Genomic DNA, 15397 nt, shown 5'->3' on the forward strand with positions numbered 1-15397 from the left:
TGTTACCATTGCCATCTACATTTCCATTGGCCACGTCAGAGCGAGGCTTGTGACCCGCCTCCCTTCCCAGCATACTTTATCACTGGCAGGCTTGCGCATTGGCGTGCGCGCATTGGTGGAAGTGTAGTGCTGAAGTGTTAGTGCTGTCTCGCTGTCCCTCGCTGCACCTTGCTGCTTTGCTACAGTTTTTCTACAGCTACGAGATTGGAACTTTGTTACCATTGCCATCTACGTTTCCATTGGCCACGTCAGAGCGAGGCTTGTGACCCGCCTCCCTTCCCAGCATACTTTATCTCTGGCAGGCTTGCGCATTGGCGTGCGCGCATTGGTGGAAGTGTAGTGCTGAAGTGTCAGTGCTGTCTCGCTGTCCCTCGCTGCACCTTGCTGCTTTGCTACAGTTTTTCTACAGCTACAAGATTGGAACTTTGTTACCATTGCCATCTACGTTTCCATTGGCCACGTCAGAGCGAGGCTTGTGACCCGCCTCCCTTCCCAGCATACTTTATCTCTGGCAGGCTTGCGCATTGGCGTGCGCGCATTGTTGGAAGTGTAGTGCTGAAGTGTCAGTGCTGTCTCGCTGTCCCTCGCTGCACCTTGCTGCTTTGCTACAGTTTTTCTACAGCTACAAGATTGGAACTTTGTTACCATTGCCATCTATGCTTCCATTGGCCACATCAGAGCGGTACCAACATTTCTGCAGATTCTGCATATTTGAAGGACTTGAGAGGGACGTTGCCCATTTGCTTGTTTCTACCTTCTTTCTATGATGCAGAGAGTGATCTTGTTTTCTGTTTGTTGCAGAGGCTTGTGACCCGCCTCCCTTCCCAGCATGCTATATCACTGGCAGGCTCGCGAATTGGCAAGTGCATTGGTGGAATTGTAGTGCTGAAGTGTCAGTGCTGTCTCGCTGTCTAGCAAGAGAGCATGAGGCGGAGGCAAAGCTGACTCTTTGTCTGGTCCAGTCTTACATTTTTCATCTTGTTCTTCGCCTCAGGTAAATATGTGTTGTTTATCCTAGAATGGTGGCTAAAAGATTTACTTTGAAATCAGGCATGCCGCTTGTAATTCTGGCGCGGCCGCCATTTACAGACAAGCAGGAAGCGGCAGCGGATAAAGATACAGCTCTACCAACAAAAAATGTTTAACCACCTCTGGCCAATCAGGCATTAGGCCACTTCGCTCAATGACTGTTACATCTGATATTCATACTTTTTATTCCAATGAGCTTTCCGCCAAGAAAGAAGTGCAACCAGGCTTGGAACTAGATGCTAATGTAAATCACAAATCCAACAAAGCGGTGAATTTGATTGAGCGCCCCTTCTCTCCAATTTGTGAAATGGGGCCCGTGATCCCGCTGCAGTCCTTGTCCAAATTAAATAATGGTGATTCACAGTCGATTTTGCTTAATAAGCCAGTAGGTATTACCCTGGCGAGTGAAGTTACAGACTCAACACCGAGCGTGTTTAACAGGTGAATTGCAGCCCAATGGGGCTCTACATTTAAGCACACACTCTAGTCCATGTAAGATTATGGAACCAACCCGGTGTTCAGTAGCAGCACAACAGAGGCTACATAAGGCCCATGAACAACTAACGATAGCGGGCAAGGTTGATGAGGATGCTATGGACTTTTTGGATATGTCCAATAAATCTAGCCCCCCTCGCATGATATTCTATACATCTGCTCAAACACTGGGGATTCAATCCAGTTACACGAAGATCATACTGGCAGTAATATATCTGCGCAAGTTGAGAACTCGCCGGCCACCTATATAACTCAACTTGAGGTGAGCTTAACCAAACCCCAATCATTACCGGGGCAGGAAAAGACTCACATCCATTTTGTGGATGAATCACCCTCATTTATAGCCCCTGCTCCAAGGCGATCCAGATTCCAGGAGGCAGCACAGGATTCTGAATTTTTTATTCATAGGAACCAATCCAATTGTTTTTCCTTTCCTGAAGCTCCGGCACTCAACAAAACCCTGAGTGCCATGAATACTGGCCTCTTGGCAGTGGCTAAATTATATGAGATGCTTAATGAGAAAGTGAGTAAACAAACAATGTTATTGGAACAGCTTGTTAAAAGAGGGAGTGTTTTTGGGGCACCTATTGATTGTAATAAAATTATCTCACCATCCTCACCAGAAGACTGTGAAAATATACACATTGTACCTAACGACATAACAATCGTACATATAGATGAAAGTTGCAATCGACCTACCGAAGCCATCATATTGACACATGAGTCGGTGGTTGCTCAAGTCCCCCAAGGGTCTCGTGAATCAGGTTCCGGGGCTGTTTCATGTATGTCTGAGGATCAGCAGCCGCTGAGTAGTGCATGTAAAAACATAATGCTGCCGATTCATTGCCAACTGTTGAATTGGTGGTGCCTACAAAGTCAAATGTTTTTGAGCTTTTTGCGCCGGCCACTAATAAACCGGTAGTAAAGATTGTTACTCCACCCTTAGCCTGCGATAAGTTATGGAAATTCTCGACGTTGGGCAAAAAAGTCAGGCGCCAACAGTCCAAGGGTAAGGCGAGAAGATTCATTAAGGTTCTCACCAGAATGGAGAAACTTCAAGAAGTTTTGGCTACAAGGTCCATTAATTTGGTCACGAAGAACAACACCCTGAACCCCATGGTATACAAACCGTTCGATGACTTGGTGGCTTTAGTAGCAAATGTGGCTCCTCCTGGTGGAATAACAAATGACTTGCTTTATCCCCAGGAGGTGACGTCTTCTGCACCTCCTTCCCACATTACTAGCTCTGCCAGTGATGTAATGCCATTACCTGTAGTTGTTAATTCGGCTACAGTGCATTCAAATAATTCAAACATCTCTTAACTTAGAGATGAGATAAGAGCTTCTTTAGCAGCTTATATAACACAACACTCAGCAGTGGTACAGAAGACAGACTTACCTCAAGTAGCACCTAATATGGTGGCATCTGACATTACACTGTCTACTTCATGTCCAGTCACTGCGAAGAAGACACCTGCCATCCCATTAAACTCTCCAATGACACACATGCATGCGCCTTTAACTAATCCGATATTTCTGGAGCAAAGTCAGCCAAAGAACTCTAGTACAACCACTGCATTGCCGATTCCAGACTGCACAAAACATAATTTCAAACCCGCTGGCGCATATGGTGATATCCAACCTGGTGGCGCCCCCCTCGCAGGAATTAAGGGACGTCGTAAAGTTGTCAATTGACTCATACCTAGCAGAAATTCAAGGTAGGAGTCAATTTGATGTTAATGGTCATTGTTCAATATTTCCTGATGTGAGTTCATTATAAAGGGACCTACCATATTGGCTAATCCTGGAAGATTTTATCAAAATGGCAATTTGGTCTCCTTTAATCCCACTACTCAAACACAGCCAATAGCCATGGGACCCCATGAACAAAAGCACATATATAGGGAAAATGTGGATAAACCAAAAAAACATAATTGGTTAATACTCAGGTGCCGAGACTCACCCTTAGTAAAATATGCTCTTAATAGAGTGAGTATATTGAACATTTGTGCCGAAATTCCTATTTTAAGGGAGTTAGCCACGACAGATATCGACTTAGTCGAATTCATCAATCGAGATGACTTGTCAGAAGCCAGGGTAGACGTGCGGTCTGGATTGATAGCTAATATCTTATGGCAGGCAAGAGTGGCTTTTTTTGACTTGGGTTTTCTATTGGTTCAGGATGTAAAACAAGATAGGCAGTAAGTTGAGAGACCACAAATACAGATCTATAAATCTGGCCAGGGAGAGTTTCTGGGAAGGACACTGTCGCAGGCAAACTATATTACTCCGACACAGACATATGGCGACAGATCATAATATATGGTTCCTGATGAAAACATTAGTTTGATCTCGTGGAACACATGAGGCCATGAGCATATCATTAACTTTTGGGAGTGTGGTTTGGGAGCCATGATATCATTGTGCTCCAGGAAACCTGGTTTATGGGAGTGGAGGTATGGGCATCCCATACCATTATTACAACATTAGCCACTAAGAGATCTGCTGGGCGTCCAATGGGTGGGTTGTTAATAGCAATCAGTAAAGCCTCTGGTTTTACAAGTGTAAACTCTCCATCCCCTTCCTCCTGTTTCCAAGTTGTGAAGTTGACAAGAGGCAGGTAGACTGTGGCTATTATTAACATCTACTGGAGCAAACAGACACTAGAGGCAGATTTATTTTTTAAACATTTACTTTTGATTCTAGACACCCTGCTATTAGATCAAGAGATATCCCATACTCTGATGTTGGGTGACTTGAATTTACATCCATACCCCAATGAAGACAGAGAATTAGCACGTGATTAAGTAATATGGACGTCTATTATGAAGGAAAGGGGTTATGTGATGTTAAATGGTGCGGTGGCAGGTGACATGCCATCTCAGCCCACATGGGGTAGGTGAAAGCAACAAGCAACCCTGGATTATATTTATGTGAAGAGTGCTCTCCTGAGACATGTTTTGTCCTTAAATTACAGCAAAAAAAGCCCATTTGAGGCGGGATATTCGTAGCCTGAAATGATATTCAACCAACTGAAATCGGCATATAAAGCGTGGCTTAAAGGGCGTAGAGTACTCCAACATCAGAACGATGGTGAGCGAATGTTAAAGAAAATAATGGGTAAATCCACGAGTGACATTTGGGCGTGTTTGAATGAGGCTACATCAAAGACCCAAGGAGCAGTTCAAATTAGCGCCATATCTAATGAGGTTTGGCAAGTGTATTTTCGAGACTTGTATTGCTCTCCTTTTCATGATTTAAATTGGAATGCCATTGTGCAAAACGTGCTTTATTCATTCCCATTGGCAATTGAGGATATTCTCTATTGCATCACCAATTTACGTCGCTTGCGGGAGGTGGGCCCAGATGGGTTGCATAATGGCATGCTAAAGAAACACCCGCACAAATGGGCAGATATTCTTTATCAAATCTTTGAGCATATATTTGTAGTGGGGAAAATCCCCAGATCCTGGAAGCAGTTGATAATATTACCCATCTTTAAAAAAAGGCAATAGGGACGACCCTAAGTCCTATTGACCCATTGCCTTACTAGACTGCCCAGGAACAATATTTGCGTGGTTACTCTTAGGTTAATTTCATTTATGGCTGGATTCAAAAGCCCTTTGGGATCCATTCCAAACAGGTTTTCTGCCGGGCATTGGTACAGCCATAAACATAATCACATTGAATAGCATCATACAGCAAGCACTGCAGCCTCATCAGGCACTCTACACTGCCTTTATAGACTTTTGAATGGCATTCAATACCGTTCCTCGTGAGCTGCTCTATAGAAAACTAATGGACAACGGGTGCCCATGGTTTATTTTGAAATGTCTGATTGATCCACACACTGGGACTAAAATTCAGGTTAGATTGAGTAACAATGGCGTACTATCAGACCCAATTTACCGTATATTCCGGCATATAAAATGGCTGGGCGTATAAGACGACCCCCAACTTTCCAGTTAAAATATAGAGTTTGGGATATACCCGCCCTATAAAAAAAGACACCCGGCGTATAAGACGACCCCTGACTTTTGAGAAGATTTTCCTGGGTTAAAAAGTCGTTTTATATGCCAGAATATACGGTATACTGCCCGAGGCATGAAACAGGGTTGCCTGTTAGCATCCACCTTGTTTATTTTTTTTTAATCCGATGTAGGATGTTGCTTTGAAGAGATTATAGCAGATTCTCCAAAAATGAATGGTGTGCAAGTCAAATTTTACTCTGTGCTGATGACATGGTCCTATTTTCAAAGACTCCTAAAGGATTGCACGCCCTATTGGGAGCTCTTGATTTATATGCCCGAAAAAACTGTATATTGATCAATATAATGAAACCCAAAGTCAAACAACACATTGCTACACACAGGTGGCCATTACAGGAAATAACTTTGAAGACCGTTTCATCGTATCTATATTTAGGCACTTATGTAAATAATCAGCCAGGCAATATTGGCCATCACCATTTAAAACAAAAAATACTTACAGCCATTTCTCAAGCACGTATTATTAAAGCTAGATTCTGCAAGTTCTCAATAACACCAATTATTGTGTATTACAAACTAAAACTATCTCCCGTAATCCTTTAAGGTTCTGAAACATCAGTAGGGAAATCATAGGATTATTGGGCAAGAATGGAAGGGTGTTATTGGAAGCGAGTTTTGAATCTCCCAATATCCAAACCCTTTTGTTTAATAAGACATGAACTGGGGTTGTTATCACTTTATGCTTTGTCTAGGAGGAAATTGTGTTCGCTTTATCGTAAATGCTTGATAGCCTCCAATAAATCTGGTCTGCTACGTATTATATCAGACTACCTCCTAAAATCGTACGATTCTTTTCCTATGGTTTGGAGAGGGAAAGCACAGAAAGGTATTGACAATACGGGTATTTCAATAAATTTGTTACTTGGGATCCCAGAGAAAGCCAAAAAGAGAATATGGGAATATGATTGGATCCAAACAAGCAGCGCATGTTCCAAATATCGAAAGTTCATAGATAATCCCTTTGCCTTAAAACGATATGGATTAGCTGAAAGTTAATTAATTATGTTTCCTAGCTCGCGTCAGCGTGATGACTATCTGTGCTTTCAATTAAATATTTGGCCAAAACATGAAGTCCTATACATATGTAAGATTATTTTAGCAAGTGAACTTCAATGTCGATTTTGTAAGGCTGTGCCCGAAACGTTGAAACATCTTTGTACAGAGTGTCCCATGTTACTATCAGGCAGAATTATGTTTTTTTTAAATGTGTTTGAGGACTATCGAACTGCAACTAATGCAAGAGTGTGGGAGCTATTATTTACTTCCAGTAGGAGGTCTGTCAGATATGCCATTCTTTATGTTTTAGATAGTCTAACCCTGTAAAAAAAGGCTGTACTTTCAATTAAATTATAACTACCATAGCTAAAGTCTTAATGTGAAGGCACGACTATTGCATTACTTTTGTGTTTTGTATATTTCAATCAAATTATCATTTAAAAAAGTGTAATGTTCAAAACTATAAAAGTGTATGTGAAGAAATGTGACATGCACTAGTAGCAATAAATATGAAAACATTGAAATGTGTAAATGTATTAATTACTGATAAATGCGACTGTTTCACGTGAGACTTATGCTATGAAGCGTGCTCTGCTGAATCCGAAGCTGTTTTTATGTTTTCAAACAAAGTGTTGCAAAGATATCAGCAAAACGTTGATTTATATTCGTGGTGCTCTGTTAGCTGGACATTGCAATTTTGTTTTTCCTATTTCAGTGCACTGAAGTCCTTTTTAGGCCTCATTATTAAGTTGGTCCGAAGCTAACCAGCTATTGCACCCCTTTCACTCTGGCTTCCGTATCGGGTCGAGTACCACATTTAACATACGACTACTTGATGGTATCACTACTAGAGCAAAACAGCATTGGAACCCCTCCGTTTATGCAACATTTGTTGACTTTCGTTCAGCATTTGATCGAGTTAATCGCCAGAAGCTATGGGATACTTTGTTTGAGTTAAAGTGTCCTTCATGGCTATTAGAAATCTTGATCAAGTTACATACTAATAACACCGCTTGTATACGCTTTGACAATGAAGGTATCGAGACCTTTTAAAATCAACAAAGGGGTCAAACAAGGGTGCCTACTAGTGGCCCTCCTTTTCAATCTTTATATGGCCCAATTGATTATTCTCCATAAAAATCATGCTATCCGCCCTGCAAAATTCAGGATGACTAAGGTCACAGAAATACTGTATGCTCATGACCTTGTCATTGTTGATTACACTTATAGGGGCATGAAGGCTATATTGGAAGAGTTGGGACATTTTACAACGGAATAGAGTATGAACATCAATTTATCTGAAACTACCATTATGCTGTTCTCTGCAAAGAAAGTGGAGAGGCCTAAAATGTTTTTAAGTTGGGGGTCCATTGACTACTAATTCCTATAAATATCGGGAGTGGTTATGGACAGAAATGTCGGCTATTGCACACCTATAGCCAGTAAGACCCAGCGCACTAAGCAAAATACTATGCTAGTTCATAGTTTTGTACTTCACTATGCAAGCTACTCATTGAAGGGCATTATGATGCTGTATACACAGTAGCTAATTCCAGTGGTGGCATATGGATTGGAAGCTTTAACCATTCAAAATCTTTCCTGGTTAGACAAAATTGAAGGCCACCTTTGGCATACCATATTGGGCCTTCCACCTACTTTCCCTATTCAATATAGCCACATAGAATTTGGACTAACATCCCTTAAAGCCATCATTCAGCAACAACGAGGTCTCCTTCCTTTGAAAGCACTACGCCATTCCGTGAGTCAGATGTTAAGCATATTGGGGACAAATATCATACAGTTACATAAAACCAAAGTCCACAACAAGTACGGTGCAATGTGCATTGATTTATATGCTGACTTAAATTGGTCAGTTGACCGTTCTTGCTGTGGATGGTACAGTGCTGTTAAGATTGCCTTAAAAAAGCGACTACAGAAAAGAGATTGGGAAAACTATTTCCATCATGTGAGCAGACTGCATAATTTGGATCAGCTTGAAGGTATTGTCCATACCTACCTCACCCCACAGAGGTATTTAATATGCTGTCCTAGCCCAGCACTACGTAGGTTTCGTCTTTTGATGAGGACGACTCAATTGGCAGTAAGAGCCACATATGAGACCCAATGGCAATTATCAGCATATCAAATTTACTGTTAAATTTACCAAAAAATGTTGCCCTTGGAGACAGTTCGACACATCCTTACAGAATGTTCTAAACTCGAGCTGTTATATTTGATTATGTATGGGCGTCATGTCCACCAGACTACGTCCATATCCATGATACATTTCTGGCACTATTGCCTAAATTCGCAGTCAGAATCAATACCTACTGCCATGTTTAACGTATTGATCACTGTGCAGTCTATTTGGAATTGTAATACGTGAATTGTGAACATGTGACCTTTAAGCATTTATCGAATGCTCCCCTTATTTCCAGGTGCCTCTCTTTTAATCTTAGTGTTGAAGATCTTCCTGAGAATATTAATGGTGTGAGATTGATGTAGTCTGAAATGCAATAATGTTTATTGCGAATAGAACGTACACTTTTAAAGATTTTATGAAAGTCTCCTATGAATTACAGGAAGACAATTTTAGCTGCTATGTGATGACTAACATGGTGAATCATGAATTATGAATGATGAATCGGTTATTATGTTGTATGAATGTAAAGGGAAATCAATGTATGTAATATGATTGATTGATGATATTTTATATGTATTTTATATGGAATATTATGTAAAGAAAACTGTACAGTTGTAAACGTTTGTTTGAACTATAAACAACCATAGTAAGACATAAATAAATAAATAAGTCAAACGGCTGGGTTAGCTTGCAAGTCATGAAAACAAACCTGGACAGATGGCACTTTATTGGTTTGCCAGAAGTCAAAAAGGTCCAAGTCTGTCTGGTTCTAAATTTCTCCGATCCATTGTGCTGTGAATAAACATTTCTGCAAGTGACAAGCTCTTGGCCATAAACATGATGACTGTGAGTACAAGGTCAGCCAAAGGTCCCTGTTCTGCCACATTGAACCGGTCAAACCGTATTTAAATATTGTTCACTGCACTGGAACTGGATACACTTGTTAGTGCTGCCATTGGCCCTCAATCTGACCCTTGAAACCAGTGTGTTTCCAACTTCATACTAGTTTGTCTTCGAATTACAGCCTTGCATGGCCCATCACCTGCTTGGCTCGATTCAACTGCTCATTGCCAGACCTCAACTCGAACTGCTAGATTGTCACTTGTTGATCTGAACCAGCAGTTATAAAACAACTCAAACTGAATTGATCTCGAATATCTGCTTTGTCTTACCGCACATTGAAACAACAGGATCACATCTTCGAACCATCACTGGACATCGACTCTAATAGCTGGAGCATCACTCGCCGATACTACCCAGTGGTTCCCACATGTCTGGAGCCAGCTCTGCTCAACACCATTCCTGCTGAGCAATACGACCTGCATCACTTGAAGGCTGCCTTCAAACTCCTCTGAGTCACCCCATTTGACTTAATGCCTGCTTGATGGTTCGACCAATATGACTCCCCACACCTGAACTTGGTTTGATCCAGTCGCATAACTGCTCAGACCTGATTCAACACTGTTGAACCACCTGAGAACAGCGAAAAGGTACTATTGACCCGTAAGTGCTCCCCTGGTCCTTCTTTGGGTCCTAGAAACTGGTTAGGACACTTTTGCACTTTTTTTTACAAAGAACATTGTGCTTGTTGGTTGTCTTTCATCCCTGTTTTCTCACCCAGAGTGCTGCATCTTTCTATCTACTGCATATTCTATTTTCTTCAGGGGTGGGTTTATGTACTTTAATTTTTATGTTGGGCAGTTTTTTACTTGTTGTTTGCTATTGCTACTGGATCATATTCACATCCCTTCTAAGAGTACATCATTCCTTAGAGCCATGTTACCACAAAATGACCTGTTTTACCTTAATGATTGGGATCACTGTTGGTTTGTAGAAGTGTGAGTGCTGCTCAGGAGGTTTAACAACTACTAATCCTTATACTTATGCAAGGCAGAAGCCAATTCTTCACACTGTACCTCTCCTTCCTTCCTTTCTCATCCACTTCCTTTAGCACAAAGCACTTTGGGTATGATGCAAAAAGGCAAAGACCACCTATCACAAGGGATTGGACTCCTTTAATCAGGCTTGCTTTTGTCCAATCACGTATGGACCTTTGCCTATAAAGGTGGCGGTCTCCCAGCCCTTCTTTAAATCATTTTGGGATTCACTTCGGACTGTCAAGAATAATTAATTTAGACCTCTTCTGGGAGAGCAGTTCTCTCTAATGTCCGCCACTAGTGAGTTGAAGATTGAGTGTTCCAAGGCAGAGGCAAGCTCTGTCCCTTGCCATCCCCAGGACACATTAGGGTGACCTGCTGCTGTGACAATTCCTGCCTCGTTGGCAGCCACACCAGCATCTAGGACCCCAGTGGATGTCAAGGGCTCATGCAGGTGTTTGCCTGCTTCCCCTGTGTTGGGAGAAAAGAGAACACAGGCTCATCTTATCCCTGAGACCATGGATTGGGACACAAAGCATCCTGAGAGCCAGGACAGCCAGGATCCCTGTTTTTTTTACAGTCAAGCTGTTGTGAGTAATGTTTGCACCCTGCTCAAAACCATTTGAACCAACAGGACCAGACGTTGCCTCTTTTGGCACTCTCTTGATCTTTGAATCACTATGCTGTTGGTTGAATTAGCTTGCTGCTGCATAATGCCAACTGAGCTTTTGCCTGCTCCGGCTTCACTAAAGAAGGTCATCATTCCAACCAACACATTTGAGATGCTTTACATACCATCAGCATGTTCATCGCTGATCCAGTTCAATCGTCGACATTCGAACATTGCATCGAACCGGCTTATCTCGAACTCCACATCCAGTCACCAGATCTTCACCGTCAAGTGATCCATCGACGATCAAACTGAACCCGGTGTCCCTCGCGATCCACATTCTTAGAACGCTGCTTTGAACCACAATGAACTTCAGCTCAAACCTGACTCGACACCTGCTGCCTGTTTGGAACAATACAACTGCTGCATTAAAACCTGTTCTAAACCACTCGCACAGCACCAGGAAGCCTGGTTTGACATTATTGAACCACCAAAGAACAGCAACAAGGTGTTATTGACTCCTAACTGCCTCCTGGTCAGGCTGTAATGATTCGCTGTTTACGCCCCTTTTGGACTTCCTGGTCCATTGTGCACTGCAACATTGGAGCCGCTATCCTTCCAACATGGCAGCCGGATCAGACACGTAGCGGTTCAGCGTTTATGCAGGAACTCTGGCTTCCTAGAAAACGGGCACACCCCCGCCGCCGCGCTGCGCATCTCAACTCTCCCTTTCGAGTTTGCGGCTAGTGTGCTCGCTGTTTCCTTCCTTCTCTGAGAACTAACCATCCGATATTCTTTCCCTTCCTCTTCCTTCCTGAAGTGCTAGTGCGGCCTTCCCCTCCGCCTGATGCCGCTCATTCCATCCTTCCTGGAAACCAACCCATTTCTTCCACGCTCGCTTCAATCCCCCTGTCCTCTGCAAGCTGTGCTGTTCCCTTCCTGGTTCCGCGCATCATCCTGGACATAGACTACCTGATTCTTACCTTCCTGGAATCCTGAACTCCTGTCTCCTTCCGAGACTGCCTACGGTCCCCACACTAGATACGGAAGACTGCCGCCCTTACCTGTATAAATCCCGGACGTCCCGGAATGCTGAAAGACCTCCAAAGAAGATAATGACCAAGGGCAAACAGGTGAGTACAGGGGCTGAGTGTGAGAGTTTGAGACGCCAAAGACCTGATACAGAGTTCAATATGGAGGCTGCTGTCCATGACCTCATGAGAGGAATGCAAGAACTGACCACAGAGTTGCAAAACCTCAAAGCCGAAAATGCTGCGCTAAAACAACTCGTGCTCTCCAGAGATTTGGCGCTCTAGGAAAGTGCCCTGGTAGGGGGCATAGTGGACAAATATGACGGTTCCTCTAAAACACTGCGATCCTTCCTTGATTCTTGTTTGGTGCATTTCACATTTAAACCCTACTATTTTTCTACACCCTGGGCCAAGGTGGGATTCATAATATCACATCTCCCGGGTAATGCTTTGGCCTGGGCAACTCCCCTGGTGAATGCGGGAGACCCACTCCTGGACAATTATGATGGATTTGTAGAAGCCTTTAAAACCATGTTTAACCACCCTGAACAAGCCTACAGTGCTCAGGAAAAGCTCCTGGAGTTTCAACAAGGAAACCAAGACATGTTGTCTTATGTAACTCGCTTCAAGCAATTGGCTAAAGAGGCCGATTGGTCCCAAGAGGCGAGTTTTACCTTTTTTCAAAGAGGGCTAAATGACAAAGTCAAGGATGAACTAGCCAGAGTAGCCTGTCCAAGTTCTTTCCAGGCTTTAATAGATTTGTCCCTCCAAATCGACTTTCGTATCCAGGAAAGGAAGACAGAGAAAAGAAAAACAAAGACTGCTTCTCCAAAAGTTTCCATGGATTTGACTTGCCCAAGGGAAACGACTGCACAGCACTCTCCTGATCCAGAAACCATGCACTTGGGCTCCTTGCGGGGTCCGATATCCTCACAGAAAAGGATGCGTAGGATTAATACTGGACTCTGTATGTATTGTGCCTCAGACAAACATCTCGTAAGGAAATGTCCTATAGCTCCACCCAGGCATTCGGGAAATGCCAGCTCCCGATCTTGAGTGGCGCCCAGCTTTGGGAGATACATACTTGCTCCGCTTCTGTTCCTTCCTTGAATTCTCCTCGATTGACACTTTGGTGGTCCTGCAGACATCCTTGACAACCACCAATAAGGAAACTCCTTCTACCTGGCCCTAGTGGACTGCGGTGCCATGGGAGTGTTCTTGGACCACGAAACGGCCTTAAAGCACAACATACCTCGAGAATCTAAAGAAACAATCCAAGCTGTCGAAGGAATTGATGGGAAACCACTGTCTTTCAGACCCATAACCCAGCAAACCTCGGAGTTGATGCTCTCAATAAACAACCATCAGGAGATACCTTCGTTTTGATATCATCAAAGAAGCACACTACCCCATGCCTCTGGGAATGCCTTGGCTACAGAAACATAACCCTTATATCAATTGGGCAGCCAGATCTCTATTTCTAGGCTCTGAATTCTGCTTGTCTCATTGCTTATCCCAAAACATGGTGCAGACCTTATCTGTGGAACCCCAGACCCTCGAACAACCATCCATTCGTATTTCAAACATTGCCCAAGTACCCGAGATCTACCAACAATATTCAGATGTGTTTTCAACAGCCATTGGCCAATATTTACCACCTCATCGACCAGAAGATTGTGCAATCGATACAGAAGATTCTGCAGTGATACCATTTGGAAGAATGTTTATCCTTTCCGAACCTGAGAAAAAGGCATTACGGGAATACTTGGATACCAATCTCGCCAATGGAACCATTCGACCTTCTAAATCTCCAGCCGGAGCCTCCTTGTTCTTCGTGCCCAAGAAGGACACCAAGGAACTTCGATCCTGCCTGGACTATCGGGGCCTTAACCAATGCACCCTTAAAGATCGTTACCCCCTGCCACTCATTTCGGACATACTGGAAGCTGTCCGGGGTGCTGTAATCTTTACTAAACTCGATTTACGGGGCGCCTACCATTTCATCCGAATAAAGGAAGGTGATGAGTGGAAGACCGCCTTCAGGACGCCCTTTGGGCATTTTGAATACCTGGTAATGCCATTTGGTCTTGCCATTGCCCCTGCGGTTTTTCAACACTTCATGGACAGAGTTTTTTCAGATATGCTGTTTCCGTTTGTCATAGTATACCTGGATGACATACTGATCTATTCCAATGGTTCCCAGTTACCTCAGGAACATGTGACATCAGTCTTACAACGCCTACGAGAGAACAAACTCCTGGTCAAACCGAAAAATGCATATTGTATGCCCAAAATGTTCATTATTTAGGTTTCGTTCTGAGTTCACAGGGAATAGAAATGGATCCCGCCAAGGTTGACTCCATTCTCTCATGGCCAGCCCCTACAACAGTGAAACAGATCCAATCCTTCCTGGGACTTGCCAATTTTTACCTGAAATTCATTCCAACATTCTCAGATATTGTACACCCGATAGTAGCATTATTAAAGAAAGACATTCCCTTCATTTGGTCAGATGCTCAAGAGACAGCCTTCCAGGAGTTAAAATTATGATTTAATCAAGGTCCCATCCTGGCACAACCAGATATCAATAAACCCTTCCTGGTAGAAACTGATGCCTCAGAACATGCAATTGGGGCTATACTAAAACAAGAATCTGAGGATAAAACGGAACGTCCCATCGCTTACCTGTCCCAAACACTGACTCCCAGCGAGACCCACTATTCAGTCCTGGAGAAGGAATTGCTCGCCATCTGGCAAGCTTTTACTGAGTGGTGCCATTTACTTCTGGGAGCCAAATTTCCCATCCAAGTGTGAACCGATCACAGAACCCTGCAGATCCCGCAATCCTTAGAATGCAGGAACAGTCGCCAAGCTCATTGGGCCTTTTTCTTTGCTCAGTATCAGTTTTGCCAACAATGTTCCTGGCACTAACAATGTAATCGCCGATGCACTATCCAGGCGCCCTGATTACGAGCCGGTTGAGGCCCGCGCCTTCCCGAAGATGTTTCCCGACACGGTTTATGTGGCCCAAGCCAACTCCTTATTGGAAGATATCTGTGCAGCAACACCACCTTCTGATCTCTGGAAGGATTACATCAAGGCATACCGATGGACTTTAGTCGCTAAAGACGGCTACCTCTTTAAAGATAAGAGACTGGCGGTACCCA

The sequence above is a fragment of the Ambystoma mexicanum genome, chromosome 4q, assembly GCF_040938575.1.
Source record: "Ambystoma mexicanum isolate Mex_15411 chromosome 4q, UKY_AmexF1_1, whole genome shotgun sequence".
Taxonomy (NCBI): domain Eukaryota; kingdom Metazoa; phylum Chordata; class Amphibia; order Caudata; family Ambystomatidae; genus Ambystoma; species Ambystoma mexicanum.